Below are 13476 nucleotides of genomic sequence, written 5' to 3'. Positions count from 1 at the left end.
ACAAAAAAACCCCAAATAATCCAATTTGAAAATGGGCAGAAGACATGAACAGACATTTCTCCAAAGAACACATACAAATGCCTCACACAGTGAGGCAGACCTCACACCTGTCAGAATGGCTAAAATCAACAACACAAGAAACAAGTATAAGGATGTGGAGAAAAAGGAACTCTTGTGCACTGCTGGTGAGAATGTGAACTGGTCCAGCCCCTATGGAAAACAGTATGGAGGCTTCTCAAAAAATTACAAATAGAAATATCACATGACCCAGTAATTTCACTTCTGGATATTTACCCAAAGAATATGAAAACACCGATTCAAAAAGATACATGCACTTCTATGTTTATTGCAGATTTATTTACAATAGCCAAATTATGGAAGCAGCCCAAGTGTCCATTGATAGATAAATGGATAAAGAAAATGTGGTATATATACACAAGGGAATATTACTCAGCCATCAGAAAGAATGAAATCTTGCCAATTGCAATGACAGAGGGCATTACGCTAGGTGAAGTAAGTCAGCCAGAGAAAGACAATTACCATATGATTTCACTCATATGTGGAATTTAAGAAACAAAACAGATGAAGATAGGGGAAGGGAGGGAAAAATAAAATAAGATGAAAACAGAGAGGGAGGCAAACCATAGGGAACACACTGAGGGTTGCTGGAGGGGAGGTGGCGGGGGATGGGGTAACTGGGTGACAGGCATTAAGGAGGGTACGTGATGTCATAAGCACTGGGTGTTATATATACTGATGAATCACTAAACTCTACCTCTGAAACTAATTTAAAGAAAAAAAGTCTGGTGTAAGTCATCTGTGAAAACATAGGAACTTAATATTTCCTTTGTAGGAAGACTTTAAATGTTGTTTATGTTTCTTAAATAGCTATACAGGTTCTCTATTTTTAAGTAATCTTTGATAAGTTATATCAAAAGTTTCTAGGAATTTGTCCATTTCACTTAAATTTCCAAATGTTTAACCTAAATTCACACATTTAAAAACATCTTTGTCTTATCTTTGATTATATGCCTTCCACTCATAGTATTGTTGTTCTTTCCCTCTTTTTTCTTTCTTGCTCAGTCTCAGCAGAGATTGCTCTATAAAACAGAACTTCTGGGATGACTGGGTGGCTCAGCAGTTGAGCATCTGCCTTTGGCTCAGAGCATGATCCCAGGGCCCCGGGATCGAGTCCCACATCCGGCTCCCTGCATGGACCCTGCTTCTCCCTCTGCCTGTGTCTCTGCCTCTCTGTGTGTTTCTCATGAATAAATAAATAAAATCTTTAAAAATAAATAAATAAAACAGAACTTCTGATTTCATGAATTCTCTCTTTTGCATCTTTGTTTACTTTTGCATGAACTTCTCTTTTTACCTTTACTATCAATTTCCTTCTACTTGGTTTTCTTTTCTTCTATTGGTCTTTTCCTAATTTCTCAAGTTGAACACACAGCTCACTAACTTTCAGCTTTCCTCTTTTCTAAAATAAGCATTTAAATGAACTTCCCTTAAATAACCACTTTAGCTGTATCTTACAGGACATGGTAGGTGGTAGTTTCCCTATCATTCAGTTTTCAGTATTTCCAAATTTCTATGATCCTTTCTTCCTTGACATATGTGTTATTTACAAGTGTGATTCAATATTTTCAAATATAAAGGGAATTTTACAGATTTATCTTTTGTTTTTTGGCCACCCAGGAGCCATTGCTTATAGTTTGCTTTCCTAGAGTCAATTGGTCACTATTAACAGGTGCCTGTGCATCCTTGCAATGCTGCTCAGTGCATTTGCAAGCATAGACTAATACATATTTATTAATTTGTAAAAAACACATGGGGCATTCTAGAACATTGTATTGGATCTCTTAAACAGTATATCTTAGAATTGTTCTCTCTGTGCATCTAGGGATATACCTCATTTTCCCCCCACTGCTCAGGATACCACTGCATAGATGAACTATAACTTACTTGACCAGTCTTGTCTTCAGGAGACACTTCAGTTCTTTCCCATCTTGTTTTATGAGCAATGCTGCAAGGACTCCTTTGCATTTTTGTCTGTGTGTATGATTATGGCTGTGGGCTAACTCCCCAGCAGCCGAATCGCTGGCTCAAACAGAATGCATTTTGACACATATTGCCAGATTGCTTTTAAAGTTGGTGCATCGACTTACACTCTCATCACACGGGGAGTGCTCAATTTTCTCGCAGAAATACCAGCCTTTTCATTTCTTGGCAATTCGATAAGCAAAGAGCAGACTCTGTCATCGCATTGATTTTCTATTAAAGTAAAAAAGGGGGATCCCTGGGTGGCGCAGCGGTTTGGCGCCTGCCTTTGGCCCAGGGCGCGATCCTGGAGACCCGGGATCGAATCCCACGTCGGGCTCCCGGTGCATGGAGCCTGCTTCTCCCTCTGCCTGTGTCTCTGCCTCTCTCTCTGTGACTATCAAAAATAAATTAAAAAAAAAAAAAAGGGACCATAAAAGTGGTTTCAAAAAAAAAAATCTACAGGAGTTCAGAGGAGGAAGGACTACCTGTTTGGGAATGAGGGCCAGATAAATTATAGGAGGAGGAGAAGCCCTTCAGCAGGTCTGGAATAACAGGCAGGACAATGGCAGAGGAGAGAGGGAGGCAGCAGGCAAAACATTCAAGGTGCTAGCATGTAAAGAGTGTGGCCTGGGTCTGGCACAGAGAGTGGAAAAGTGGCTCACAGGTAGCCTCTCTTGTCTAAAGTGGCAAGATCCCATCCTAAGTAGTGAGGCAAGTACACCTCGCAGGCAGCAAGGAACCACAGAGGCAGGGTTTCCTGGCCCCGGCTGCCCATTACAACCACTGGGGAATCCTAAAAACAAAACCAAAGATCAATGTCCCGAGTCCCATCTCCAACCAATTAAGTTAGAATCTCCAAGAGGGGCTTGCGGAGACTCCCGGGGGTACTATTTGGTAGCCATGGTTGAGATTCACTGCATTGAGGACATAGGAACAGGGGAGTGACAAGCTCAAAAGTGGGCTTATGGAAGATTCAGTCTTAGATTGCATGCTGCTTACCTCTAAGTTTATTTAATAATTTGAAATATGGGAAAAACAGCATAGCTAGTTAGGTAAAAATTGAATTTAAGTTAATTTCTGCCATCTCTTTTAAGAAAAAAACAGCAAATCTTGTGTGTCTCAAAATAAGTATTCTCTAATATTAGGGGATAAGATCATTCATCAAGTGTGTATAATTCACAGTGAAAACTGCTTACACAAGCCGGTGACTTGGGCAGAGAGGGTGACTCATCCTAAATTTCGCCTAAAGGGACGCTGCGCTCTGAACAGTGAGGCATCGTTTGGACACTAGATGGAGCCATGGGGCGTGATTTCAAAGAAAGAGGTAGAGTTTGAAGGGAGGGAGAGTCTCAGAAACTGGCTACTCCAACCCTGCGTTTCATGTTTTATTTTTCAATTTCTTTCTTTGTGTGTGCAATACTGAGTAAGCTACACACTCATATAGTTGTAAATGTACAAGGGGAGAAGGCTGTATGGTCTCTGTCTGCTGTCCTGATCCACCTTCCACCCGCCTTGAGCCTTGCAAGGTGCACTGACAATGTCCTCTGCCCTTGGGCTTCTTGTAGTGTTTCCCCCAGGGGAAGGTACTGAAAAGAATGTTGAGGGCAGGGAGGGAATGAGGTCAGAATATCCATTTCCTCAGCTGTTTCTTTGCTGGACTGTGGGTACATCTGGGGGGGAGGGGTCCAGCATCAGTCCAGGGGCTCCTTCTGTATCTACAGCTCTCTCTCTCTGGGTTCAGATGGCCACTTGCTCCCTTGTCCCTTGGGGCCTAGTCATGGTAGTGATTCCCCCATGAGCAGACCCAAGGTTGGTCACGTCACCATCCTCTGTTGGGTACTCCAGCCCTGTCCACACCTCTGTGAACCATTCATTCATGAAACTCCATTCAATGACATCTTTTGAGTATGCCATGTATTTCCCACTGGTTTCTCAACTGTTACAGGGCTCCCTCCTCCTGTCTCTCTGCTCCCCATCAACCCTGTTCTCTTGAAGCAGCCAATTCTATAGATTTCCTATATTAGCATTACGAATATAAAGGAATATATATATTCCTCTCACCCTTATTTATTTAAATTGTAGCATATGATATAGCCAGTTCCGCACCGTGTGTGTGTGTGTGTGTGTGTGTGTAAAACAATATATTCTAGAAATCGCTCAATGGCCGTATATAGAGATCACCCTTACTCCTTTTTAATGGCTGCATTACGTTCCATTTTATGGGTTTACAATCATTGGTTAGCCAGTTGCCTATCAAGAGACATTTAGGTTATTTCCAGCTATTTGCTATTACAAACGTGGCTATAAGGAATAACCTTGTGTGGGGGTTGTTCCTCCTTCTTTTATATATAAGGAAAATGAAACAGAAAGAGATTAAGTCAATTGTCTGAGGTTAGTTCCAGGCAGAGTCCCTGAAATCATAGTCACCAGTTAGCAAGATGAGAGTACAGTCACCCCCACCACGGGACCTGCATTCTGCTGTCTCCCCACCCCCCACACAGTTTACTATACATTCCAATTCTCCTTACATTTCTACACTTACGCTTTCATTCCCAAGATAGTGGTTACAACAATGCCAGGGCATGTTTCCTGCTTCATTATGAATTGGCCATGTGACGTTGGACAAGTCATGCAGCCTCCCAGGGTTTCAGTGTTCTCACCAATAAAATGTTTCTTACTTCATGATGTCAGGGAAGGCATTCATCTTGGAGTAGCACCTGGCCCATAGAAAGAGCTGTAATAAGCACTGGCTCTGATTAGTGGTGTTATTATCATTCCTTTGAGTAGAGGCTATGCTTCCACAAGAGAGTTCAACATGAGAGAGCTAGCTCATTGTGTTTCATCAATAGTTAACCTTTTAAACTGAGATTATGTGAGATGATCAGATGACTTTTTTTAAAACATGTGATTCCACGCCCAGCATGGAATCCAATTCACGGCTTGAACTTTCAACCCCAGGATCAAGACCAGAGCTAAAACCAAGGGTTGGTTGCTTAGCTGACTGAGCCACCGAGGTGCCCCCGATTGCTTCTTAAGAGCAGGTGTGGATGAGGATAAGCAAAATATTAGGGAACTGGGGTTGTAAAAGAGGAAAGAGATTCTAAAGATAACTTTGCCCACTTTGCAATTTCATTTTGATTTTCTGTGTGCTTGGAACAGTGAGCCCCACAAATCTATCTGCTGTAGGACAACCTTCCTGAGTGTCTTACAGGTTCTAAACTAGACTCACTGCTCACAAGCCCTCCACCATCTGCCACTTCAGACAAACAAACCAAACTAATCCTCCTGTCACCATCCCATAGCACATCTGGGTGGGTCAATTTAAAAAAAAATTTTTAAATCATCCTTGACTGCTGTTTTTCACATCTTTCATGGCAAATTTGTTCTCAAGCCCTGTAAATGTACTCCTCCTAATAGTTTTTAATGTCACTCACACCCCTTTCTCTCTCCTCTGAGACACTTGTTATTTCTACAGACCACTCACCCTAACCTTAACCTAGTCCTATTTCTTCATTTATGAAATTTATAATTGGGAGAGAGAGAGTCAGAGGTTGAACATATACAATCACACAGATAATTGGTTCAGGAAAACAGGGATGTGGCTTTCTAGCCTCCCCATGAAAGGCAGAGTATAAACCCAGGCTTTGGGTCTTGGAGCTCAGGGCTTTCTAGCCTCAGGGATCAGTTGTCACCCTTGCTTTGGAAAGTCTCTGGGATGATAAGAACTGGAGTTGGCAGGCAAAGAGGAAAAGAGGTGGCCTGATGTTCAGGAAAAGGGAGAAGGTATGAGATTGGCAGGGATAGGGAATTGGAGAGAGGGAACTTGTGGCAGGTTCTGTGAGAGTAGGGGATCTGCTTGCACTTTTGCACAGTGATCCAATAGGATGAGACTTCTGGTGGGGGAGCAAGGAGGGATGCCTGTGATGACCTGCCCTGAGCACCTGGACCCCAAGAGCAATGGCAAGAATCCCTGGTGGCAGACATGTGAGCAAAAGACGACCTTTGCAGGAACATATCTGCAGCCTGCGAGGGTAGTAGAGACCAACAGATGCTCAAGGGCCAGTCAGCAATGGGTCACAGTAGCTAAGAGACCAAAGTCTAGGCACCGTCCTTTTTCATGGCCCCGGGTAAACCCGAAGGTCCAAGATGACCTATTTTGGGGTTGGGGTAGTAACTGCAGCTTCCTCCATATAAGACTATGGAGTGTTGACTTCATGTCATGAGCCTGATTCCATGAGCCATTTCTAGAAGGCCAGAGAGGCTAAATAATTTCTGTTCTTTTCTTTTTTTAAAAGGAAATAAGCCAAAAAGGAAGTACATATTTTTAAAGTCACAAATGAGTTGTGTTACCATGAACATGCCCTGAGTCCCCTATAGGTCTCAGTTTCCTTATTTGTAAAATGTAGGGGGTGATGGTGAACTTCCACGCTACTGCCATCCCAGGGTTTTATGCGGCCTCATGCAAGAACAGCATTGTTAATATGACAACTTGAGGGCTTCTGGTTTTGCTTGAGTCATGTTGGTTATGCTCCCAGCTGAGAAAATGAAAGCTGATGGGGCCTATGCACGTCATGCAACAAAGTTTTTATCATCCACACTCCTTTCTTGAAACTCTTTCTGGAGATGAATTGCACTTAGCAGTAAAGCCGAGGCAAGAGGTTGCGCTGTCAGAAACACATGACCTGTTTCTGTTTGAGGCTGATCATGTGAAGCTGACACCCAGGTGACTTTTCTCATGAAGTTGGTGGCTGGGGAGGGACAGGACGGGAGACTCCCTCAACCTAAGAGAATCTTTGTGCTAAATGAACGAGAAAACCGACCTTCCTGCCCCTAGTAGCCTGCATAGAGTGTTAGTGCCCATTATGCTCCTCTGGACAGGGAGCGAACGAGGCTTCATGGGCAAACAGGTGGCTTCTCCTATGGACCTCAAGGAAAGGAGTAGTTCAAGGATGCAGCTTTCTGGAACTTCATATTCAGTCATGCAAGTGGACACATTGAGGGACAGAGGTAGATAGAAGGAATCAATGTAATTTTGCAGTAGGGGAAATGCATTGAGATGAGACACTTGAGTATTGTGGTTGCTCACTGACTGGTCCTGTCAAGGCTGTGTCACTTACCAACTCTGCGACTTTGGGCCAATCACTCTCTGTTCCCCATATGTGAAATAGGGAAATGATGGTGTCCAGCTCGTGGGAAAGTTATGAGGGTTTAATTATGAATCTTAAATGAGTTAGTACTTGTAAAGCACAAAGAACAGGGTCTGACATGGGGAAGGGAAGGACTTGGTGACTGTCGTGGCTGTGATGCCAAGCCACACATACTGACTCAAACATTTTTGGTGCTTCAATCAAAGTTGGAAGTTTGAAACTTCAGGACTCGGCCTCAAGGCAATGCCAGTATTATAGAATAAGAAATGTAGCTGTCTACTGTGAGGTATCCAAAGGAGTTAGATCACTTCCAATTTCTTCTGAGAACCAGGTAAAGGAGCCAAGACAGAAGAGCTAAGGAAGAAGGAATGTTGTGGACACTGAGAAGAGATGTTTTAGAAGTAATAAAATAGCCAGAGTCAATCTTCTTTGAAAAAGATACACGTGAATTGCCTGATAAATCATGTGTGGGGTTTCTCTAACTTTCCTAAATGGATTTTTCTTTTTGTGTGTGGGCCAACCATAAGAGATATCTCAGTATCTGAGAAGGTGCTTTCAGCTTTCCCCCAAAATGTAGACAGCAAACCAGTGTGTCCAAACCTTTCCAATCTGTTTTATTTTTTTTTAAGGATTTTATTTACTTATTCATGAGAATACACAGAGAGGAGAGAGAGAGAGGCAGAGACACAGGCAGAGGGAGAAGTAGGCTCCATGCAGGGAGCCTAACATGGGACTCGATCCCCAGTCTCCAGGATCAGGCCCTGGGCTGAAGGCGGCACTAAACCGCTGAGCCACCGGGCTGCCCTCCAATCTGTTTTAAAACAGAAAGTCATGGGGATGCCTGGGTGGCTCAGCAGTTGGGTGTCTGCCTTCAGCTCAGAGTATGATCCTGGAGTCCTGGGATCGAGTCCCACATCATGCTCCTTGTGTGGAGCCTGCTTCTCCCTCTGCCTGTGTCTCTGTCTCTCTGTCTGTCTGTCATGAATAAATAAATAAAATCTTTAAAAAAAAAAAAAACAGGGCAGCCCCGGAATAACACAGGAAATAAATGTCTGAAGTCAGCATTTTGTATTGCCTTAAAAAGAGGAACTTTGTATTTACTCAATTCTTGCCTCAAGAATAGCCCGTAGGTTCTTGGTCAGATCTTAGTGCTAACGTTATGATGGTAACATATCAAAAGAGCTTATCTCTATTCTTTTTGATGATGACTACACATCATCTGATCACAAAGTTCATCCTAGTCAGATAACAAGAACAGAAAGTCCCTTAGATGAAAAGATGTGGCCCAGAGAGCTGTCACGCTCTTTCTGATTGTTTGCCACACTAGCTGGAGGCAAGGAAATGTGGGATTAAATTCTGGTTAGAGATAAATGGGGATTTAGAGAATTTACCCTTCTTTCCTTTCTCTCTCTCTCTCTGTGTGTGTGTGTGTGTGTGTGTGTGTGTGTGTGTGTGTTGAATTTAGGTTATGTTTTGAGTAACATTTTATCCTGAAGTCACAAGATAATACACAGTATTCCAGATTCTCAGTTCCCCTTACTACAGAACCATGCTTGTATCTTCAGAAACTGGCCTTAATGAGAAGTAGACGATGTAGGAAGGCAAAGTCCAGGGTGGGTTTCTGCAAGGTATCAGCATGTTTCTTAGAGGAATCTCTTTCACAATTCCAAAATGAAGTTCTGGTCGTGTTGGCTGAGAATTATTAGAACTTTGCACTTTCTTATTTTATCATCAATGGCAGCTGTAAACTCCCTGCAAGTCCAGCGCCTACTCATTTCGGGAAGCATCACATGATCCCAGGAAGATAAGAGGTGTCTATGTCTGAGTCCCCACTTCGGGAAGCTCACAGCCTTATCAGGTGGAAACAACTGAGGAGCTCTCGCAAAGCAGATCAAAAAAGACCCGATGAAAAGCCTGCATGGAGGTGCTCCTTCATCTGGGCTGTGTCTTTCTCAACAAAGCCCAGGCCCCCAACAGTCAGAGGAGATTAACTTTCACAAGCGGGTACATTCTATTCTGTTTCTGACTTCAGCCCTTCTAGGTGAATTCATGGTTTTGTTATCACCTCTTTTTGTTCTCAGGATGTTTTTGCTGTGGAAACAGTTGCTTTCAATGGCCTCTAAAGCTTATGAGCAAATAAGATCTTTGGAGTCTCCCTCATCTTCCCCTAGATCTGAAAAGACATCACAAGTCAGGATTGGCTGTGGGCAGCCTCTTTCTTTGCTCATTCTGATGACTTTTTCTAAAGGTGCTGACTGCAGCCTTTACATCTCTTCTCACTAATACCTGTTATAATCCTTTTAGTAAAAATGGGGCTTTGAGGACCTTGCCTCCTTAGCATCACATTAGCAAATCTCATATCTCTTACTCACAGTTCAGCTGATTTACCATCAGAACTGAATGAAATTATTGTCTGTGCATTCCTCTCTGTAGCTTTTCATTTCTTTCTCTCATCATTCATTCATTCAACAGATATTTTACTGAATGCTGAACCATGACAGGCCCTGTGCTAGGAGGCAGAAGCCAAAAGATGAATGAGACCTCATGTCTGGTAGAAAAGACCATCAGCCCCTACGGCACCTTTGTATGATCTGGAAAAAGTCAGCCCTTCCTCCTGGTGGAGGCAGCTCTGTGCCAGGGCTCAGGATAACAAGTGGAGGACAGAATGGATTTTAGCCCCTTCTTGCCTTCTTGGCCAAGGATCCCTGTGTAGGGCATAACCTCAGCAACCCTCTGCTATGGACCAGGAAATGTAAACAGCATATTATGGTACAGAATGGTGAACACAGAGAAGAGAGGACCTGACTGCCTGGTAGGTTGGGGAGTTGGGGGAGGTTCCATGGGAGTGGTTCCATGGGAGCTGAGCCATGAAGAAGCTCATCCAGTGAAGGGGGTAAAGGGCAGAGGGAAGATGTACAAAGCCACACAGGTTTGAAGAGCCTGGCATATCTGGGGCTCTGAAGTCATTGATGATGTTCAGAGTGGCCAGCAAGTGCATGAGAGTCAGGGAGTCTTCACAACAATTGAGGCTGGAAGATACTTTTAGCAGTGATCTAAGCTAGGACCTAAACTTTAGGTCCTTGCTACTCAATGTCTGGATCTCCTCAGAGTAGCTTTGGCATCACCAGACAAATTATTAGACGTGTAGAATCCTGGGTCCCACCCAACCTGCTGGATCAGGACCCACATTTAATAAGTTCTTTGGGGGGGACACCTGGGCAGCTCAGTGGTTGAGCATCTGTCTTTGGCTCAGGTTGTGATCCCAGGGTCCTGGGACGAAGTCCTGCACTGGGCTCCCTGCAGGAGCTTGCTTCTCCCTCTGCCTGTGTCTCTGCCTCTTTCACTGCATCTTTCATGAATAAATAAAAATTAAAAATCTTTACAAGAAATAATAATAAGTTCTTTGGGGAGAAGGGTTTCAAGACAGCTGATCCTGAGCTCATCTCCTTTCTCTCCCAAAATGATCTGAAAATTAGATGAACTGCTCCCCACAACAAAGGATAAAAGGACAATGTCAAAATAGATGGATAGACTAGGATATGGTCTTGACAATAAAACACCAGCTCCAGTGTGGGGACATGCAATAGGGAGGAATCTCACCCATCTGGTGCTTCTCCTGGAGGAACAAGGGTTGGTGCCTTACATGAGGCCATCCAACTCTTGGGATCTGCACCAGACATATGAGCTCCCCCAAGACATCTGGCTTAGAAAATCAATGGGGACCCAAAGTTCTATAGAAAATTGAGAGTCTCCTTTTAAATAGCTTGTGTGGGGTCTCATTCACCCCAGGATCCCGTGCAAAAGCACCAACTTGAAAATCACCTATGCTGCACTTAAAGGATATTCATTTGCTGGTCTGGGGGGCACCTGCTGGAGGGGCAGCAAGAGTTGAGTCTCTCTCCTTCAAAGAGAGGTGCCAGTGGCCATCACTGTGCTCTCTCCAGCTGCCCTGCTGAACACAGGCAAAGGTGCACAGCTTCCTCCTGCTGTCTCACAGAGGTCCCAGCAATCCCCTGCTCCCTGGCTGGGGCCAGCAGAAGTCAAGGGTCATGACATTCTCTCACTCCCGACCTGGGGCCAACATGTGCCTGCCAGCAGGACGCTCTCTCAGAGCATCCCCGAAACCCACAGTGCATGCAGACGAGGCATTTGCCCACTCCCTTCTTCTGAAGCTGGCCCCACCTCATACACTCTCCAGCGGCCCTGCTAAAGCCAGCAGCTTCATGTGAGCCACCCAGCGGCCACCCCTGGTTCACCTGGCGCTGGTGGCCAAGGGGAGCAGTGATCCTGAGCTAAAACCATCAGAAAGACAGTTCTAGGCTGGCCAACACCCTCAGGGCACTGCACAGACTGCATACTGAAAGGCACCCACAGGCTTCATGTGAAAAAGGCTTATTTTCTTATCCTGGAGTTTCAGCCCGAGAGATAGGCTTCATGTTCTCCGTATATCTAGAGGCTGTGAAGGTGCTCCCAGAAAATGTATTAGGGGACACCATCCTTACACACCCTCTTGGACTTGCTGCAGCTCAGTACAACCTCACAGAAAGGAACTTATACATTCAACTGGTGCCCTGACTTTTTAAAGTGTTGCCCAGGGACACATCCAGATGTCCCAGTCTGGAGACGAACAGGGTTTAATGATGGTGGCCCCACAGGACTGTATAATCTGCATACTTCAAAAGCTTCCGCATGAGGGTCTGACTTCCAATCAGCCTGAAACTGGGTGTTAACTGAGATTCCTCTCCTTGGAACACTGATAGGTCTTGGAACACCCTTAACAATAGGGACTTGTTAAGAATAAATTAGGCCCTTCAGATAATCACAAAGGTTCAAGAGACAACCGAGAATTAGGGCAAGGGTGAATAAGAAGTTCCATCACCTCCGCCAGGCTCTTCCTTCAATATTTCTTAAAAGAGTTCTCTGTTTCACCTAATCCATAGAAACATAGAGCACTATGCAAAATGAAGAAACAGAGGAGTCTGTTGTAAATGAGGGAGTGAGACAAAACCTCAGAAAGACCTTAATGAAATGGACCTGAGTAGTCTATCTAATAAAGATTCCCAGTCATAGGGACACCTGGGTGGTTCTGTGGTTGAGCACCTACCTTCGGCTCAGGTCCTGATCCCGAGGTCCTGGGATCGAGTCCTGCATCGGGCTCCCCATGGGGAGCCTGCTTCTCCCTCTGCCTGTGTCTCTGCCTCTCTCTGTGTGTGTCTCTCATTAATAAGTAAATAAAATCTTAAGGAAAAAAAAAGATCCCCAGTCATAGTCACAAAGGTGTTCTCTGAACTCAGGACAAGAATGGATGACCAGAGTGAGAACTTCCATAAGGAGACAGGAAAATATAAGAAAGCCACAAGAAGAAGTCGCTGAGGTGAAGAACACAATAACTGAAGTGAAAAATACTGTAGAAGGGTTGGACAGCAGACTAGATGAAATGAAAGAACAGACCAGTGAGTGGAATGACAAAGCATTGAAACCCACTCAGAGTAGCAAAAAGCAAAAAGAATTTTAAAAAATGCAAAAAGCCTGAGAGACCTAGAGGAGACGTGAGAGGGGGAGGAGGAGCAAGTAAGGGCCCATCTTTGATGAAGAGATCACAAGTGTCAATGGAGAGGACATTCACAGACAGAAAATTAATAAGGAGGGATCCCTGGGTGGCGCAGTGGTTTAGCGCCTGCCTTTGGCCCAGGGCGCGATCCTGGAGACCTGGGATCGAATCCCACGTCGGGCTCCCGGTGCATGGAGCCTGCTTCTCCCTCTGCCTATGTCTCTGCCTCTCTCTCTCTCTCTCTCTGTGACTATCATAAATAAATAAAATTTTTTTAAAAATTAAAAAAAAGAAAATTAATAAGGAAATGTCAGCCTTAAACATTGCATTAGACCAGATGGAATATATATATATATGTGTATATATATATATATATATATATATATATACACACACACATATATATATATATATAGAACATTCCATCCCAAGCAGCAAAATTCACATTCTCAAATATGTATGGAATGATCCCCGGGATGGATCACCTGTTTGGCAAAACAGAACAAGTCTCAACGAATTCAAGAGGACTGAAATCTTATCGAACATCTTTTCTAGCCACAATGGCATGAAACCAGAAATCAGTTACAGAAGGGGACACTGGGAAACCCACAAATGCATGGAGCAACCAGTGGGTCATCAAAGAAATTAGGAGGAGAGATTTTTAAAAATACCCAGAGATAAATGAAGACAGAAAAATGACACAGTAAAATCAACAAGATGACAGCCAAAGAGTTT

The 13476-nt window shown here is 43.9% G+C and overlaps 1 protein-coding gene across 3 annotated transcripts in view; it reads right to left on the bottom strand.

Annotated features, from left to right (window-relative positions):
- Positions 1-13476, bottom strand: part of PDCD1LG2 (programmed cell death 1 ligand 2) — a 92580-nt gene that overhangs the window by 6479 nt on the left and 72625 nt on the right. For all 3 annotated transcript variants that reach the window (XR_013386237.1, XR_013386233.1, XR_013386242.1), the window contains 2 exons: positions 4586-4760; positions 1966-2274 (listed from right to left, as the gene is read on the bottom strand). The gene's annotated coding sequence lies outside the window, so the exon portion shown is untranslated. The remainder of the gene's footprint in view (positions 1-1965; positions 2275-4585; positions 4761-13476) is intronic.

The sequence above is a fragment of the Canis aureus genome, chromosome 1 (assembly GCF_053574225.1).
Source record: "Canis aureus isolate CA01 chromosome 1, VMU_Caureus_v.1.0, whole genome shotgun sequence".
In the NCBI taxonomy this organism is placed as follows: Eukaryota; Metazoa; Chordata; class Mammalia; order Carnivora; family Canidae; genus Canis; species Canis aureus.
The sequence above is the reverse complement of the archived record's forward strand: the minus strand, read 5'-3'. Positions and strand labels throughout refer to the sequence as shown.